Genomic DNA, 17,760 nt, shown 5'->3' on the forward strand with positions numbered 1-17,760 from the left:
CTCACCGACACACACCACCCCCGTAACCATTGGTAGGTCGCCGCCATCGCTACCGCCTCCATCCTTAACCTCTTCCTGTGTGCCGGGGAGCTCGAGGAGCCAATGGCCCAAGAGAGGTTTATAGCAGCCTCTTCGCCCAACGCCGGTGAGGTGGCCGCCGAGGTGTCCCCGTCGTCCTCTGCGGGCCGCCAGCCGCCGCGCCCCTATGCTAGTTCAAGGACTTCCTCATCCTCCCCCAAACCCGGCAGCTGATGAGGTCCTACCTCAGGGTCCAACAGCGGCGGTGGGGGACGTGGGTCACCGAGATTACTGATCAGGAGACCCACACCCGCCGGTGGCTCGGTAGCTTCCACACGGCCGAGCTCGCGGCCATGGACTGTGACCGCTGGCAGGTCCTCTACCACGACGTTGTGGCTAGGCTCAATTTCCCCTTCGACACACATTCGGTCCACCTTGTTCTGCCGGAGCCAGGGGTGGTGAGCTCGGCTATGGCACGAGAGGACCGCGAGGCGTGGGAGCGCCTCGAGGCCGAGGTCGCTAATGAGGCCTACATGCAAGAGCTCCGCTAGCAGCACCCGGAGCTCATGGAGGCGGTGTGGACGACCTTTGCCGGCACGGAGGGCGTCGAGGTTATCACGCTCTCCTCTGATGACGAGGTCGAAGGCGGCAAGGACGGCGGCACGGAGGGCGGCGAGGTTATCGCGCTCTCCTCCGATGACAAGGTCGAAGGCGGCGAGGACGGCGGCATGGAGGGCGTCCAGGTGGGCGGTGAGGACGAGGATATCGACGACAATGAGTGGAGGAGTGCCTTCCCCAACGACCCCGATGACGGCACCATCCCGGACCCGGCTCGTGGCACAGTGTACTTGACGAGGAAGGATTGGCTCGACCTCTACTTTGACCGAAAGTAGTTTAGCTTAGTTTAAATTTATGTTTTATGTTCGGTTATGCAAAACTATCTATGTTTATGTTTGAATGCATGCTACTTTCGATTGAACCTGCTTTGAACTTGATCAAATTGAAGTTTATAACATTAAGTTTAGGCGATTGACTAGAAACGGCGAAAAATTGCTGGAGTATATATATATATATCCACTAATTGTTTTAGTCCTTTAACTTTTAAAGGATCGGCTAGAGATGGCCTTATGCCTTGTTTATTTCAGTTCTTCACAATGTGATGCTCTATGTGTGCAACTATTTGCCATGCAATTCAATTTCACCAATAACAGTTTCAACAATACCACTATGAATTACGATATTTGTATGAAAACAATGTGGATCCCCAAGTGTTCTTGGACTTGGAAAGGCCATTCACCCATTCAGAAATAGATGATGTGGTGAAGAACTTACCAGCAGACAAATCCCCAGGACCAGATGGTTTCAATAATGAGTTTATTAAAAACTGTTGGGATATCATCAAGGCTGACATTTATGAGCTTATTATGGCCTTTCATGCAGGAACTGTTAATCTTGAAAGCATCTACACTTCTTTCATCACTCTAATCCCCAAAAAAGAAGTGCCACTTTCTCCAAATGACTTCAGGCGAATTTCTTTACTAAATGTGGTGCTCAAAATCATTACAAAATTGTTAGCCAATAGCTTATAGGGAGTTATTTTGCAAATGGTTCACATTAATCAGTATGGGTTTCTCAAAGACAGAGTGATTCAGGATTACCTAGGATGGGCTTATGAGTATATTCATCAATGTCACAAGTCTAAAGAGGAAGTTTTAGTTCTAAAGCTGGATTTTGAAAAGGCTTTTGACACAATTGAACATTCAGCAATCATTGATATTTTTAGAGCAAAGGGATTTGGAGACAAATGGCTTTCTTGGATGATCTGCCTGTTCTCCTCTGCATCCTCATCTGTTTTACTAAATGGAGTACCTGGGGAAAAATTCTACATCAGAAGAGGAGTGAGGCAGGGAGACCCTTATTCCCCTCTAAATTTTGTGCTTGTTGTTGATTTGCTACAATCCATCCTTAACAAAGCAATGAGACTCAATTTGATCACTCCCCCAATTATAGTTAACTCATACCCTCATTTCCCAATTGTTCAATATGTAGATGACACTTTGGTAATTATGCAAGCAAATGCTAGACAACTGATCTGCTTGAAAGCTTTACTCAATACTTTTGCATCAGCTACTGGGCTCAAAGTCAACTATGGGAAATCAATTATGTTCCCTTTGAATATTGCTGAAGAAAGGGTAGACATCTTTACAAACACTCTGCACTGTGCCAGAGGGCAATTCCCCTTTACATATCTGGGTCTTCCATTGGGAATTTATAAACCAACTGTGGAACAATGTCTACCACTAGTGAACAGGATTGCTAAGAGGCTAGCAGGAATAGCTATCTTCATGACTCAAGCAGGCAAGCTACTGCTGGTCAAATCAGTGCTTACATCTCTATCAGTCTTTTTCATGTGCTGTTTGGACATCCCTATCACTATAAAGAAGCAGATCATAAAATATTTGAGACATTGCCTTTGGAGAAGCCCTGACATGGAGGACCGTAGACCAGCTTTGGTGGCTTGGCACACAGTTTGCAGACCAAAAGAACAGGGAGGACTGGGGGTTTTAGACATTTATACTCACAACAAAACACTCCTCATGAAGAACTTACACAAATTCTTCAATAGACATGACATTCCATGGGTAAAACTCATCTGGGAGACTTATTACAGTGATGGAAAGTTACCAGGAGAAAACATGGTAGGCTCATTTTGGTGGAAATCAAATCTATCTCTCATTGATCACTACAAGGCTATTGCAAGATGCAATGTGGGTGATGGGATCAGCGCTTTCTTTTGGGATGATTTATGGCATGGTACAGTTCTCAAGCACAAATTTCACCACTTATACTCCTTTGTAAAAAAACCACAGCTAAACATTCATCAAGTGGTACACACTAAATACTTGCAAGACCTTTTCTACCTGCCACTCACCACAGAAGCTTATCAGGAATTCTTACAAATGGAGGATATTTGCATCTCTCTGAGACATTCTGAATTCCTGGATTCATCAGACACATGGAGTTACATTTGGGGGAATGAATTCTATTCATCAATCAAAGCATATAAGGTTCTGATTGGACACAAGCAAACACCTCCACACTTTAACTGGATTTGGAAAAGCTCTTGTCAGCCTAAACACAAGGTATTCTTCTGGAAACTGCTCCATGACAGAATTAATACAAGAAACCTACTGAGAAGAAAGAGTTTTGTGCTAGAGGCATATAATTCTGCAATAGGAGGTTGCCAACAAGAGGAAACACTACATCATCTATTCTGGGGATGCCCCTTTGTGCAACAGTGCTGGGATTTTATTTGCCCAACAAGAACACCCAACCTATCAGTGCTAGAAGCATTTCAGGATTTAAAGGATAAGCTAAACTGCCCTTTCTTTATGGAGATCATCATTCTTGGATCATGGGCCATTTGGATAACCAGAAACAATAAGATCTTTGAAAATATTGCTCCTTCTTTCCAAGATTGGAAGTTCATTTACATGGAAGAACTGAAGCTTTTAAGATTCAGAATGAAACAGAAACATGTGGGGCAATTCTCTGCTTGGCTTGAGGCCTTGTTGTAATTTTATTTCTTCTAGGTTTTTTCCTTTTTGTTCTGTAATTTTCTTTTTTAGCTTCTCTTTTTCTTAGTTTTCTTTTTCTTTTGTTGTTGTTTCTTAAGGCTTATCTCAAGCCTGACATACTTTGTGTTGAGCTTTGCTCTTTTTATTTATAAAAATTGTAGTTGGGTTTTACCCTACTGTTTATAGTCAAAAAAAATATGATATTTGGTTGTTGTTAAGGATATTATAGTTAACATGCCTTTTCGTTCTTTTAACAATAACTAGTGTACTTTAGACCTGCACAATACCAGTTTGAATGACTATTTGCTTGTTTATAAATGTTATGCCTGATGCAGTTAACACACCTTTCCACTTCTTGTTTTGCTTAACTAGCATGCTTAAGCCTGCACACTGAAGCTATCATTTCTAGATTATGTTGTCTACCATGGATATATTTGGTTGATGTTTAGCCTGTTGTGCTTAACATGCCTTTATATGTACTCATACAGCACAATATTGAGAACAGTGCTGTTTTTTCCATCGAGGTTAGTTTCATTGCATTGTTGATATGTACTCACTGTTCAGGATCTCGGTAGCTAGTACCATATAGCCTAGGGGCTGATAAGGGATTAATCATCAAATCGGACATTTCACTGAATATATCTGTAACCCATTTATCAGTCGGTTAACTAGGCCATATTTAATATATCTGAGGCTACATAGCAACATGCCTTGTAATGAATGACTAAATATGAAATCCCAGGCTACATAGCAACAAGGAAGTGTGTTACCTTAATGTTCGTGTTACCTTAATGTTCTGATGATGTCTAGATATACGTGTATAAAATCTTATATAATAAGATGGAGAGAGTGTTGTACTACATCATTTTGCAATTGTTGTTTAGCTTCTAATATTAACTTGGTGCTTTTTGGTACACATGTCATCACCAAAGATCCACACTTCGACCCTTTTTGCGTATTTGGCAATGAGATATTCATGAGCCAGCATCAAGTGAGGAAACTGATAAAGATTGTTATTGCAATGGGTCACAAGATGTCAATCGAACTATATGTTTACACTTTATGCAAGACAAAGGTGAACTGCAGGATGGTAAGTAAGAACCATGTAGCCTTCTTTTTACTACCCGTAATGAGTTGTGTTAGATGACAATGTCTGAATCTTTTTCCTTTGCAGTGGATCCTGAAGCAGTTTACTCAAGATTACCTCTCAAACTACATGATTGGCGGCCGGCCATCACAAGGGGTTGGACTAGAGTCGTGCGTGCCTTCTGCATCCAGGAGAGCACAATAGGGCCATTCCGCTTCACCTTATTCAGCAACTGGAATGTATGTCACCTCTTTCTTTACCATTTGTAATAGTACAAGTACAGAACCCTGGTTCATCATTCTTTATTTGGTGCTTATGTAATTCTTAAACATATGTACCTATGAATTGAATAATACATTAGTTGTTTGAAACTGATGGATATGAATAAAGTTATAACCTACTTTCAAGTTTAAATTAGGTACAATTTTAAATAGCAGCAATTAAATTAGGGCGAAATTATGGTGTGCAGGTCATTACGGCGCACACGGTTAATAAAAGCACAGCATGTGCGATACACATCATAATCCGACATGGTTCACGGAGTGGAAACGTGTGTAACAATGCACACAGTTGCTGTTTGCAAAGCGTGTGTGATGTCAGACACTATCACATACGGTGCGGGAAAACTAAATGTGTGTGAATGTCTACCTATCGTACATGGTTTATAATCATGAACTGTTTGTGATGTGCCAGGCATCGTAAACGTAGAGCCGTGCCTAGAATACTCCTGTGCCTGGAATCTTCCTGGGCCTGGAATCTGCCTGGGTTTAGGTAAAAACTACAAAACTCTGACTGCGATGGCAATGCCAGCACAAACGAGTAGCAAGGATGATTCATTTCGGATATGCGAGACATCGGAAACGGTTATAGAGGGGAAACTGTATGCATCAAGGCTCCCTATCCCCGATGGTTTCTGGGTCGTGTGGGAAGGGCCCCCCTATCACCCACACTCACTAGGTGACGGTTCCGAGCACCGTCGCGGAAAGGGGTTAAAAGCCGTTTGTATAGCACCGAAACGTACCAGTGCCTCTTGGTATAAGTGGAATTATGTTTCGATACTAAATATCATTGGTAATAAAAATAATAATATTATCCATGCAGTTGATGAATGAAGTGGCTACATACTCATATGAGTCACTTATTTTGGAAATCTCTATTGAAGTCCCTCAAGGGCTTATACTTCCAAATCGAAAAGCAAATCGCAACAAGTTTTGTGTAAAACTTCATAAGTCACTCCATGACTTGAAATAGTCGAAAATCATATGGTACTACCGACTAGATGAGTTCCTTCTTCAGAAGGATTACTCGAATAATGATGATTGTTGATGTGTTTTAGTAAAGAAATTAGAAATTTCATTTCCTTACATCACCTCAGTGTATATCGATGATTTCATCATCGATGTCTCGGAAGGACCTAAAAGTACATAAAATCATCTCAAGACAGAAAATTTGGATTCAACCAAATTTAGCTTAAGCTTACAACTTGAGCATTCTCTCCAGAATACATATATCCAAAACATATACGAGAAGTTCAATGTGGATATATCATATCAATAAAAGACATGTAATATGGTCATACTACCCCTGATAGGGTACAAATCCATTCATACCTAGGCGTGTTAAAGAAGTGATATCAGGACCTGAAGTTCTATATCTCACTAATGTCAAAGCACTCATATAAATGTAAACTACGTCAGGCCTGACACAATATTTGCTATCTTTCTTCAGAGTGCAACCCCCAACAAAAGATATATGGTCGATATAAGAAATATCAGCTTATATCTCAATCTCACAATAAATCTTGGATATTTCCATCAGGAAATACAAGATATGGCCATGATAGGAATAGTGATATTGGCTCTTTCTTTGATCCCAACAATGCCATATCAATGACTAAATTTGCTGGAATAGCCTTCATATGGAAGTCATCTAAATGGGCTTTAATGGCTATTTCCAGTTATCATTCTGACATAATTGCTTTATCTAAAGGCATTGCAAAATATGCAAGGCTTAGCAGAATGATTAACCACACTCAAAATAATGTGGTTGAGATTCATCAGAATCACATAACTTGATTTATCAAGACGCTACCACTTGTGTTACTCAAAAAGTACAGGTTATATGAAGAGCAATATCATAAAGTACATTGCTCGAAAATTACTTATCCTCACGAATTATAGAAAGTGAGGAAACAATATGCAAACAACATACTTTGAAAATCCTAGAGATTATTCATAATGTCATGATCATATCAATGGAATCTGTATTACACATTCTCCAGGTTTGCAAAGTTCAGGGGAGTAATTTCCCAAATCTATAACCTATTAACAATCCTAAGATTGCATATATTGTACGCCTTTTCCCTTCATGACTTTCCCTATTGGTTTCTCATAAAGGTTTTTAACGAGACAATATAAATACAAACGCCCGTATATGTCATACACTTTCTCCTTATATTTTTTTCCACTGGATTTTAAAGGAGTTTTCAATGGCATATCATATCACACTCTTTTCCCTTATGAGTTTTCTATCGAATACCTTATCAAAGATCATATGTCATACTTTCTATTTTCCCTATCAGGGTTTTAAAGAAAGTACTCAAAAAATATTAATTGTTCTCTAAACTCATCGATGATTTTTATCCTTCTTCAATTCTCATCAGAGTTATCAAGAGACAATAATCATTATATGTTGCATCTGTTGGGGAACGTTGCAGAAAATTAAATTTTTTCCTACGGTTTCACCAAGATCCATCTATGAGTTCATCTAAGCAACGAGTCTAGGGAGAGAGTTTGCATCTACATACCACTTGTAGATCGCGTGCGGAAGCTTGCAAGGTGATGATGTAGTCGTACTCGACGTGATCCAAATCACCGATGACCAGCGCCAAATGGACGGCACCTCCGCGTTCAACACACGTATGGAACAGCCACGTCTCCTCCTTCTTGATCCAGCAAGGAAGGGAGGAGAGGTTGAGGGAGATGGAACCAGCAGCAGCACGGCGGCGTGGTGTTGATGGAGCTGCAGTACTCCGGCAGAGCTTCGCTAAGCACTATGGAGGTGGAGGAGGTGTTGGGGAGGGAGAAGGAGGCAACCAAAGGCCAGGGCGTTCAGGTGTGAAGTCCCTCCTCTCCCCCACTATATATAGGGGTGCCAAGGGGGGGTGGCCGGCCCTAGGAGATCCAATCTCCTAGGGGGTGCGGCGGCCAAGGGGGTTTTCCCTCCCCCCAAGGCACCTAGGAGGTGCCTTACCCTCCTAGGACTCTTGCCCCCTTAAACCCTAGGCGCATGGGCCTATGTGGGGCTGGTGCCCTTGGCCCATTAGGCCAAGGCGCACCCCCCTACAGCCCATGTGGCCCCCCGGGACAGGTGGACCCACCCGGTGGACCCCCGGGACCCTTCCGGTGGTCCCGGTACAATACCGATAACCCCGAAACTTGTCCCGATGCCCGAAACAGGACTTCTCATATATAAATCTTTACCTCCGGACCATTCTGGAACTCCTCGTGACGTCCGGGATCTCATCCGGGACTCCGAACAACATTCGGGTTACTGCATATACATATCCCTATAACCCTAGCGTAACTGAACCTTAAGTGTGTAGACCCTACGGGTTCGGGAGACATGCAGACATGACCGAGACTCTCTCAGTCAATAACCATCAGCGGGATCTGGATACCCATGATGGCTCCCACATGCTCCTCGATGTTGTCATCGGATGAACCACTATGTCGAGGATTCGATCAAACCCTGTATGCAATTCCCTTTGTCAATCGGTACGTTACTTGCCCTAGACTCGATCGTCGGTATCCCAATACCTTGTTCAGTCTCGTTACCGGCAAGTCACTTTACTCGTACCGTAATGCATGATCCCGTGTCCAACACCTTGGTCACATTGAGCTCAATATGATGATGCATTACCGAGTGGGCCCAGAGATACCTCTCCGTCATATGGAGTGACAAATCCCAGTCTCGATCCGTGTCAACCCAACAGCTACTTTCGGAGATACCTGTAATGCACCTTTATAGTCACCTAGTTACGTTGTGACGTTTGGTACACCCAAGGCACTCTTACGGTATCCAGGAGTTACACGATCTCATGGTCGAAGGAAGAGATACTTGACACTTGCAAAGCTCTAGCAAAACGAACTACACGATCTTTTATGCTATGCTTAGGATTGGGTCTTGTCCATCACATCATTCTCCTAATGATGTGATCCCGTTATCAATGACATCCAATGTCCATAGTCAGGAAACCATGACTATCTGTTGATCACAACGAGCTGGTCAACTAGAGGCTTACCAGGGACATAGTGTGGTCTAAGTATTCACACGTGTATTACGATTTCCGGATAATACAGTTATAGCATGAATAAAAGACAATTATCATGAACAATGAAATATAATAATACTTTTATTATTGCCTCTAGGGCATATTTCCAACAGTCTCCCACTTGCACTAGAGTCACCAATCTAGTTACATTGTGATGAATCGAACACCCATAGAGTTCTGGTGTTGATCATGTTTTGCACGCAAGAGAGGTTTAGTCAGCGGATCTGCGACATTCAGATCCGTGTGCACTTTGCAAATCTCTATGTCTCCATCTTGAACGTTTTCACGGATGGAGTTGAAACGACGCTTGATGTGCCTGGTCTTCTTGTGAAACCTGGGCTCCTTTGCGAGGGCAATAGCTCCAGTGTTGTCACAGAAGAGTTTGATTGGCCCCGACGCATTGGGTATGACTCCTAGGTCGGTGATGAACTCCTTCACCCAAATCGCTTCATGTGCTGCCTCCGAGGCTGCCATGTACTCCGCTTCACACGTAGATCCCGCCACGACGCTCTGCTTGCAGCTGCACCAGCTTACTGCTCCACCATTCAACATATACACGTATCCGGTTTGTGACTTAGAGTCATCCAGATCTGAGTCGAAGCTAGCGTCGACGTAACCCTTTACGACGAGCTCTTCGTCTCCTCCATAAACGAGAAACATGTCCTTTGTCCTTTTCAGGTACTTCAGGATATTCTTGACCGCTGTCCAGTGTTCCTTGCCGGGATTACTTTGGTATCTTGCTACCAAACTTACGGCAAGGTTTACATCGGGTCTGGTACACAGCATGGCATACATAATAGAACCTATGGCTGAAGCATAGGGGATGACACTCATCTCTTCTTTATCTTTTGCCGTGGTCGGTGACTGAGCTGAGCTCAGTCTCATACCTTGTAACATAGGCAAGAACCCCTTCTTGGACTGATCCATTCTGAATCTCTTCAAAATCTTATCAAGGTATGTGCTTTGTGAAAGACCTATGAGGCGTCTCGATCTATCTCTATAGATCTTGATGCCTAATATATAAGCAGCTTCTCCAAGGTCCTTCATTGAAAAACACTTATTCAAGTAGGCCTTAATGCTGTCCAGAAATTCTATATTATTTCCCATCAGGAGTATGTCATCTACATATAATATGAGAAATGCTACAGAGCTCCCACTCACTTTCTTGTAAACGCAGGCTTCTCCATAAGTCTGCATAAACCCAAAACGCTTTGATCATCTCATCAAAGCGAATGTTCCAACTCCGAGATGCTTGCACCAGTCCATAAATGGATCGCTGGAGCTTGCATACTTTGTTAGCGTTCCGAGGATCGACAAAACCTTCCGGCTGCATCATATACAGTTCTTCCTTAAGATGCCCGTTAAGGAATGCTGTTTTGACGTCCATCTGCCATATCTCATAATCATAGTATGCGGCAATTGCTAACATGATTCGGACGGACTTTAGCTTCGCTACGGGAGAGAATGTCTCGTCGTAGTCAATCCCTTGAACCTGTCGATAACCCTTAGCGACAAGTCGAGCTTTATAGATGGTAACATTACCATCCGCGTCCGTCTTCTTCTTAAAGATCCATTTGTTTTCTATCGCTCGCCGATCATCGGGCAAGTCTGTCAAAGTCCATACTTTGTTTTCATACATGGACTCTATCTCGGATTTCATGGCTTCAAGCCATTTGTTGGAATCCGGGCCCGCCAGCTTCTTCATAGTTCGAAGGTTCATTGTTGTCTAACAACATGATTTCCAGGACAGGGTTGCCGTACCACTCTGGTGCGGAATGTGTCCTTGTGGACCTACGAAGTTCAGCAGTAACTTGATCCAAAGTACTTTGATCATTATCATGGTTTTCCTCTTCAGTTGGTGTGGGCATCACAGGAATGGTTTCATGTGCTGCGTCACTATCCCGCTCAAGAGGTAGTACTTCATCGAGTTCTACTTTCCTCCCACTTACTTCTTTCGAGAGAAACTCTTTTTCCAGAAAGCATCCGTTCTTGGCAACAAAGATCTTGCCTTCGGCTCTTAAGTAGAAGGTATACCCTATAGTTTCCTTAGGGTATCCTATGAATACGCATTTTTCCGACTTGGGTTCGAGCTTTTCAGGTTGAAGTTTCTTGACATAAGCTTCGCATCCCCAAACTTTTAGAAACGACAGCTTAGGTTTCTTTCCAAACCATAATTCATACGGTGTCGTCTCAACGGATTTAGACGGTGCCCTATTTAAAGTGAATGTAGCTGTCTCTAGAGCGTATCCCCAAAATGATAGCGGTAAATCGGTAAGAGACATCATAGACCGCACCATATCCAATAGAGTGCAATTACGACGTTCGGACACACCGTTTCGCTGAGGTGTTCCAGGCGGCGTGAGCTGTGAAACGATTCCACATTTCTTTAAGTGTGTACCAAATTCGTGACTTAAGTATTCTCCTCCACGATCTGATCGTAAGAATTTTATCTTTCGGTCACGTTGATTCTCCACCTCATTCTGAAATTCCTTGAACTTTTCAAAGGTCTCAGACTTGTGTTTCATTAAGTAGACATACCCATATCTACTCAAGTCATCTGTGAGAGTGAGAACATAACGATATCCTCCACGAGCCTCAACGCTCATTGGACCGCACACATCGGTATGTATGATTTCCAACAAGTTGGTTGCTCGCTCCATTGTTCCGGAGAACGGAGTCTTGGTCATTTTACCTAAGAGGCATGGTTCGCACGTGTCAAACGATTCATAATCAAGAGACTCTAAAAGTCCATCGGCATGGAGCTTCTTCATGCGCTTGACACCAATGTGACCAAGGCGGCAGTGCCACAAGTATGTGGGACTATCGTTATCAACTTTAAATCTTTTGGCATCTACACTATGAACATGTGTAATATTACGCTCGAGATTCATTAAGAATAAACCATTGACCATCGGAGCATGACCATAAAACATATCTCTCATATAAATCGAACAACCATTATTCTCAGACTTAAATGAGTAGCCATCTCGTATTAAACGAGATCCAGATACAATGTTCATGCTCAAACTTGGCACTAAATAAAAATTATTAAGGTTCAAAACTAATCCCGTAGGTAAATGTAGAGGCAGCGTGCCGACGGCGATCACATCGACTCTGGAACCATTCCCGACGCGCATCGTCACCTCGTCCTTCGCCAGTCTCCGTTTATTCCGCAGCTCCTGCTGTGAGTTACAAATATGAGCAAGGGCACCGGTATCAAATACCCAGGAGTTACTACGAGTACTGGTAAGGTACACATCAATCACATGTATATCAAATATACCTTTGGTGTTGCCGGCCTTCTTATCCGCTAAGTATTTGGGGCAGTTCCGCTTCCAGTGACCCTTCCCCTTGCAATAAAAGCACTCAGTCTCAGGCTTGGGTCCATTCTTTGACTTCTTCCCGGTAACTGGCTTACCAGGCGCGGCAACATCTTTGCCGTCCTTCTTGAAGTTCTTCTTACCCTTGCCCTTCTTGAACTTAGTGGTCTTATTGACCATCAACACTTGATGTTCTTTCTTGATTTCAGCCTCTGCTGACTTCAGCATCGAGAACACTTCAGGAATGGTCTTTTCCATTCCCTGCATGTTGTAGTTCATCACAAAGCTCTTGTAGCTTGGTGGGAGCGACTGGAGGATTCTGTCAATGACCGCCTCATCTGGGAGGTTAATGTTCAGTTGGGTCATACGGTTGTGCAACCCAGACATCTTCAGGATGTGCTCACTGACAGAACTGTTCTCCTCCATCTTACAACTGTAGAACTTGTCGGAGACATCATATCTCTCGACCCGGGCATGAGCTTGAAAAACTAGTTTCAGCTCTTCGAACATCTCATATGCTCCGTGATGCTCAAAACGCTTTTGGAGCCCCGGTTCTAAGCTGTAAAGCATGTCGCACTGAACGAGGGAGTAATCATCAGCGCGAGACTGCCAAGCATTCATCATGTCTTGGTTCTCTGGGACGGGAGCGTCACCTAGCGGTCCTTCTAGGACATATTGTTTCCTGGCAGCTATGAGGATGATCCTCAGGTTCCGGACCCAGTCCGTATAGTTGCTGCCATCATCTTTCAGCTTGGTTTTCTCTAGGAACGCGTTGAAGTTCATGTTGACATTAGCGTTGGCCATTGATCTACAAGACATATTTGCAAAGGTTTTAGACTAAGTTCATGATAATAAAGTTCTAATCAAATTATGAACTCCCACTTAGATTAGACATCCCTTTAGTCATCTAAGTGTTACACGATCCGAGTCGACTAGTCCGTGTCCGATCATCACGTGAGACGGACTAGTCATCGTCGGTGAACATTTTCATGTTGATCGTATCTTCCATACGACTCGTGTTCGACCTTTCGGTCTCCGTGTTCCGAGGCCATGTCTGCACATGCTAGGCTCGTCAAGTTAACCCCAAGTGTTTTCGCTGTGTAAAACTGTCTTACACCCGTTGTATGTGAACGTAAGAATCCATCACACCCGATCATCACGTGGTGCTTAGAAACGACGAACTGTAGCAACGGTGCACAGTTAGGGGAGAACACTTCTTGAAATTTTATAAGGGATCATCTTATTTACTACCGTCGTCCTAAGTAAACAAGATGCATAATACATAATAAACATCACATGCAATTATATAGTTGTGACATGATATGGCCAATATCATATAGCTCCATTGATCTTCATCTTCGGGGCTCCATGATCATCTTGTCACCGGCTTGACACCATGATCTCCATCATCATGATCTCCATCATCGTGTCTTCATGAAGTTGTCACGCCAACGACTACTTCTACTTCTATGACTAACGTTTAGCAATAAAGTAAAGTAGTTTACATGGCGTTATTCAATGACACGCAGGTCATACAAAAAATAATGACAACTCCTATGGCTCCCGCCGGTTGTCATACTCATCGACATGCAAGTCGTGAATCCTATTACAAAGAACATGATCTCATACATCACAATTCATCATTCATCACAACTTCTGGCCATATCACATCACATGATCAATCGCTGCAAAAACAAGTTAGACGTCCTCTAATTGTTGTTGCATCTTTTACGTGGCTGCAATTTGGGTTCTAGCAAGAACGTTTTCTTACCTACGAATCACCACAACGTGATTTTGTCAACTTCTATTTACCCTTCATAAGGGCCCTGTTCATCGATTCCGCTCCAACTAAGGTGGGAGAGACAGACACCCGCCAGCCACCTTATGCAACTTGTGCATGTCAGTCGGTGGAACCGGTCTCACGTAAGAGTACGTGTAAGGTTGGTCCGGGCCGCTTCATCCCACAATACCGTTGAGCAAGAAAAGACTAGTAGAGGCAAGTAAGATGACAAAATCCACGCCCACAACAAAGTTGTGTTCTACTCGTGCAAAGAGAACTACGCATAGACCTAGCTCATGATGCCACTGTTGGGGAACGTTGCAGAAAATTAAAATTTTTCCTACTGTTTCACCAAGATCCATCTATGAGTTCATCTAAGCAACGAGTCTAGGGAGAGAGTTTGCATCTACATACCACTTGTAGATCGCGTGCGGAAGCTTGCAAGGTGATGATGTAGTCGTACTCGACGTGATCCAAATCACCGATGACCAGCGCCAAACGGACGGCACCTCCGCGTTCAACACACGTACGAAACAGCCACGTCTCCTCCTTCTTGATCCAGCAAGGAAGGGAGGAGAGGTTGAGGGAGATGGCACCAGCAGCAGCACGACGGCGTGGTGTTGATGGAGCTGCAGTACTCCGGCAGAGCTTCGCTAAGCACTATGGAGGTGGAGGAGGTGTTGGGGAGGGAGAAGGAGGCAACCAAAGGCCAGGGCGTTCAGGTGTGAAGTCCCTCCTCTCCCCCACTATATATAGGGGTGCCAAGGGGGGGTGGCCGGCCCTAGGAGATCCAATCTCCTAGGGGGTGCGGCGGCCAAGGGGGGTTTTCCCTCCCCCCAAGGCACCTAGGAGGTGCCTTACCCTCCTAGGACTCTTGCCCCCTTAAACCCTAGGCGCATGGGCCTATGTGGGGCTGGTGCCCTTGGCCCATTAGGCCAAGGCGCACCCCCCTACAGCCCATGTGCCCCCCCGGGACAGGTGGACCCACCCGGTGGACCCCCGGGACCCTTCCGGTGGTCCCGGTACAATACCGATAACCCCGAAACTTGTCCCGATGCCCGAAACAGGACTTCCCATATATAAATCTTTACCTCCGGACCATTCCGGAACTCCTCGTGACGTCCGGGATCTCATCCGGGACTCCGAACAACATTCGGGTTACTGCATATACATATCCCTATAACCCTAGCGTAACTGAACCTTAAGTGTGTAGACCCTACGGGTTCGGGAGACATGCAGACATGACCGAGACTCTCTCAGTCAATAACCATCAGCGGGATCTGGATACCCATGATGGCTCCCACATGCTCCTCGATGTTGTCATCGGATGAACCACTATGTTGAGGATTCGATCAAACCCTGTATGCAATTCCCTTTGTCAATCGGTACGTTACTTGCCCGAGACTCGATCGTCGGTATCCCAATACCTTGTTCAGTCTCGTTACCGGCAAGTCACTTTACTCGTACCGTAATGCATGATCCCGTGTCCAGCACCTTGGTCACATTGAGCTCAATATGATGATGCATTACCGAGTGGGCCCAGAGATACCTCTCCGTCATACGGAGTGACAAATCCCAGTCTCGATCCGTGTCAACCCAACAGCTACTTTCGGAGATACCTGTAATGCACCTTTATAGTCACCCAGTTACGTTGTGACGTTTGGTACACCCAAGGCACTCTTACGGTATCCGGGAGTTACACGATCTCATGGTCGAAGGAAGAGATACTTGACACTTGCAAAGCTCTAGCAAAACGAACTACACGATCTTTTATGCTATGCTTAGGATTGGGTCTTGTCCATCACATCATTCTCCTAATGATGTGATCCCGTTATCAATGACATCCAATGTCCATAGTCAGGAAACCATGACTATCTGTTGATCACAACGAGCTGGTCAACTAGAGGCTTACCAGGGACATAGTGTGGTCTAAGTATTCACACGTGTATTACGATTTCCGGATAATACAGTTATAGCATGAATAAAAGACAATTATCATGAACAATGAAATATAATAATACTTTTATTATTGCCTCTAGGGCATATTTCCAACAGCATCATTTTCTCCTTATTATTTTTTCCACTGGGTTTGAAGGAGTTTTAGCAACATATCTACATTATTCTCCTCATATTGTTCCCACAGGGTTTTTGGAGGAGACATTCAAGATTATTCAAAGAATTTGTCAAGATGATGGATGTACCAAAGAAGAAGCGTTGTATAAGGGGGTTGTTAAGAATAGAATATTTGCTTATTAATTAATCTAATTAGGATTAAGTTAATTGTCAGATAGGTTGTTTGTTCTCAAGCAACCATGTACTTCCTTGGCTCTCAAGGCAACCATGTACTTCTTTGGCTCTCAAGGCAACTATGTAATTCATCGGCTCTCAAGTAATTATGTGTTTACTTGACCGCCAAGCACCATGTGTACTTCCGCTTGGGTATAAATACCCCACTTCTATCATCAATAAAGTCTAATGGATCATCTTTCATTCATCTCTCTTGTTCTTTACTTTTCTACTTCAAACAGGATGCACTGGCAAAGTTTGTACCACATCTCGAGGTGAGAAAGGGCAATGCATGGTATGGAAGAGGCTAGCAAATTGCGAAAAGTTGAGAGTGCATATAATCCATGGAATCACAGTAATCATAAAGTACTCACATACTTACTGCAAAAATTTATTAGCCCTCGAAGCAAAATACTACTACGCATGCCCGTAGTGGGATAGATTGTTAGGAAAATACCATTGCTAGTCCCCCGACCGCCACTCATAAGGAAGACAATCAACAATAAATCATGCTCCAGCTTCTTAGCATAACGAGAGACCATAGTGCATGCTTCAGGAATCACAAACCTTAACACCAATATTCTTACTAAACCACTATCATTCACTAGTAGCTCCCACATATTACCATCTTATATCACAAAACTATTGCAAGGAATCAAACTTATCATATTTAGTGATCCACATGATAGTTTTTATTATATCCCTCTCGAATACCTATCATATTAGGACCAATTTCATAACTCGTCATATTGCCATTACTATTTATCAAACTCTTAAAATTATAAGTGAAGAATGAGAGTACATCTGTTTCTTTAAAATATGACCACCGTCGTGCTCTAAAAAATTATAAGTGAAGCACTAGAGCAACTGCCTAGCTCCAAAGATATAAGTGAAGCACAAAGAGTATTCTAGCAAATCATGAATGAGTGTGTATCCCTCTCAAAAGGTTTGTCCAGCAAACATGATTGTGCCAAACTAAAAAGTAAACAAAGAAAAGACACATATAATACGCGATGCTCCAAGCAAAACACATACCATGTGATGAAACAAATATAGCTCCAAGTAATTTGCCGATGGTTGGTAGACAAAAGAGGGGATGCCATCTGAGGCATCCCCAAGCTTAGACGCTTGGGTCTCCTTGAATATTACTGTGGGCTGCCTTGGGCATCCCCAAGCTTAGGCTCTTCCCACTCTCAATTACTTCATCCATCACGATCTCACTCAAAACTTGAAAACTTCAGCACACAAAACTCAACTGAAAACTCGTGAGATCTGTCAGTATAACAAGCCAATCATAAACTTTATGTATTGTTGTAAACCCACTCATATTTTATTATTGCATATTACCTACAGTATTC

The sequence above is a fragment of the Triticum dicoccoides genome, chromosome 6B (genome assembly GCF_002162155.2).
Source record: "Triticum dicoccoides isolate Atlit2015 ecotype Zavitan chromosome 6B, WEW_v2.0, whole genome shotgun sequence".
NCBI classification, from domain to species: Eukaryota; Viridiplantae; Streptophyta; class Magnoliopsida; order Poales; family Poaceae; genus Triticum; species Triticum dicoccoides.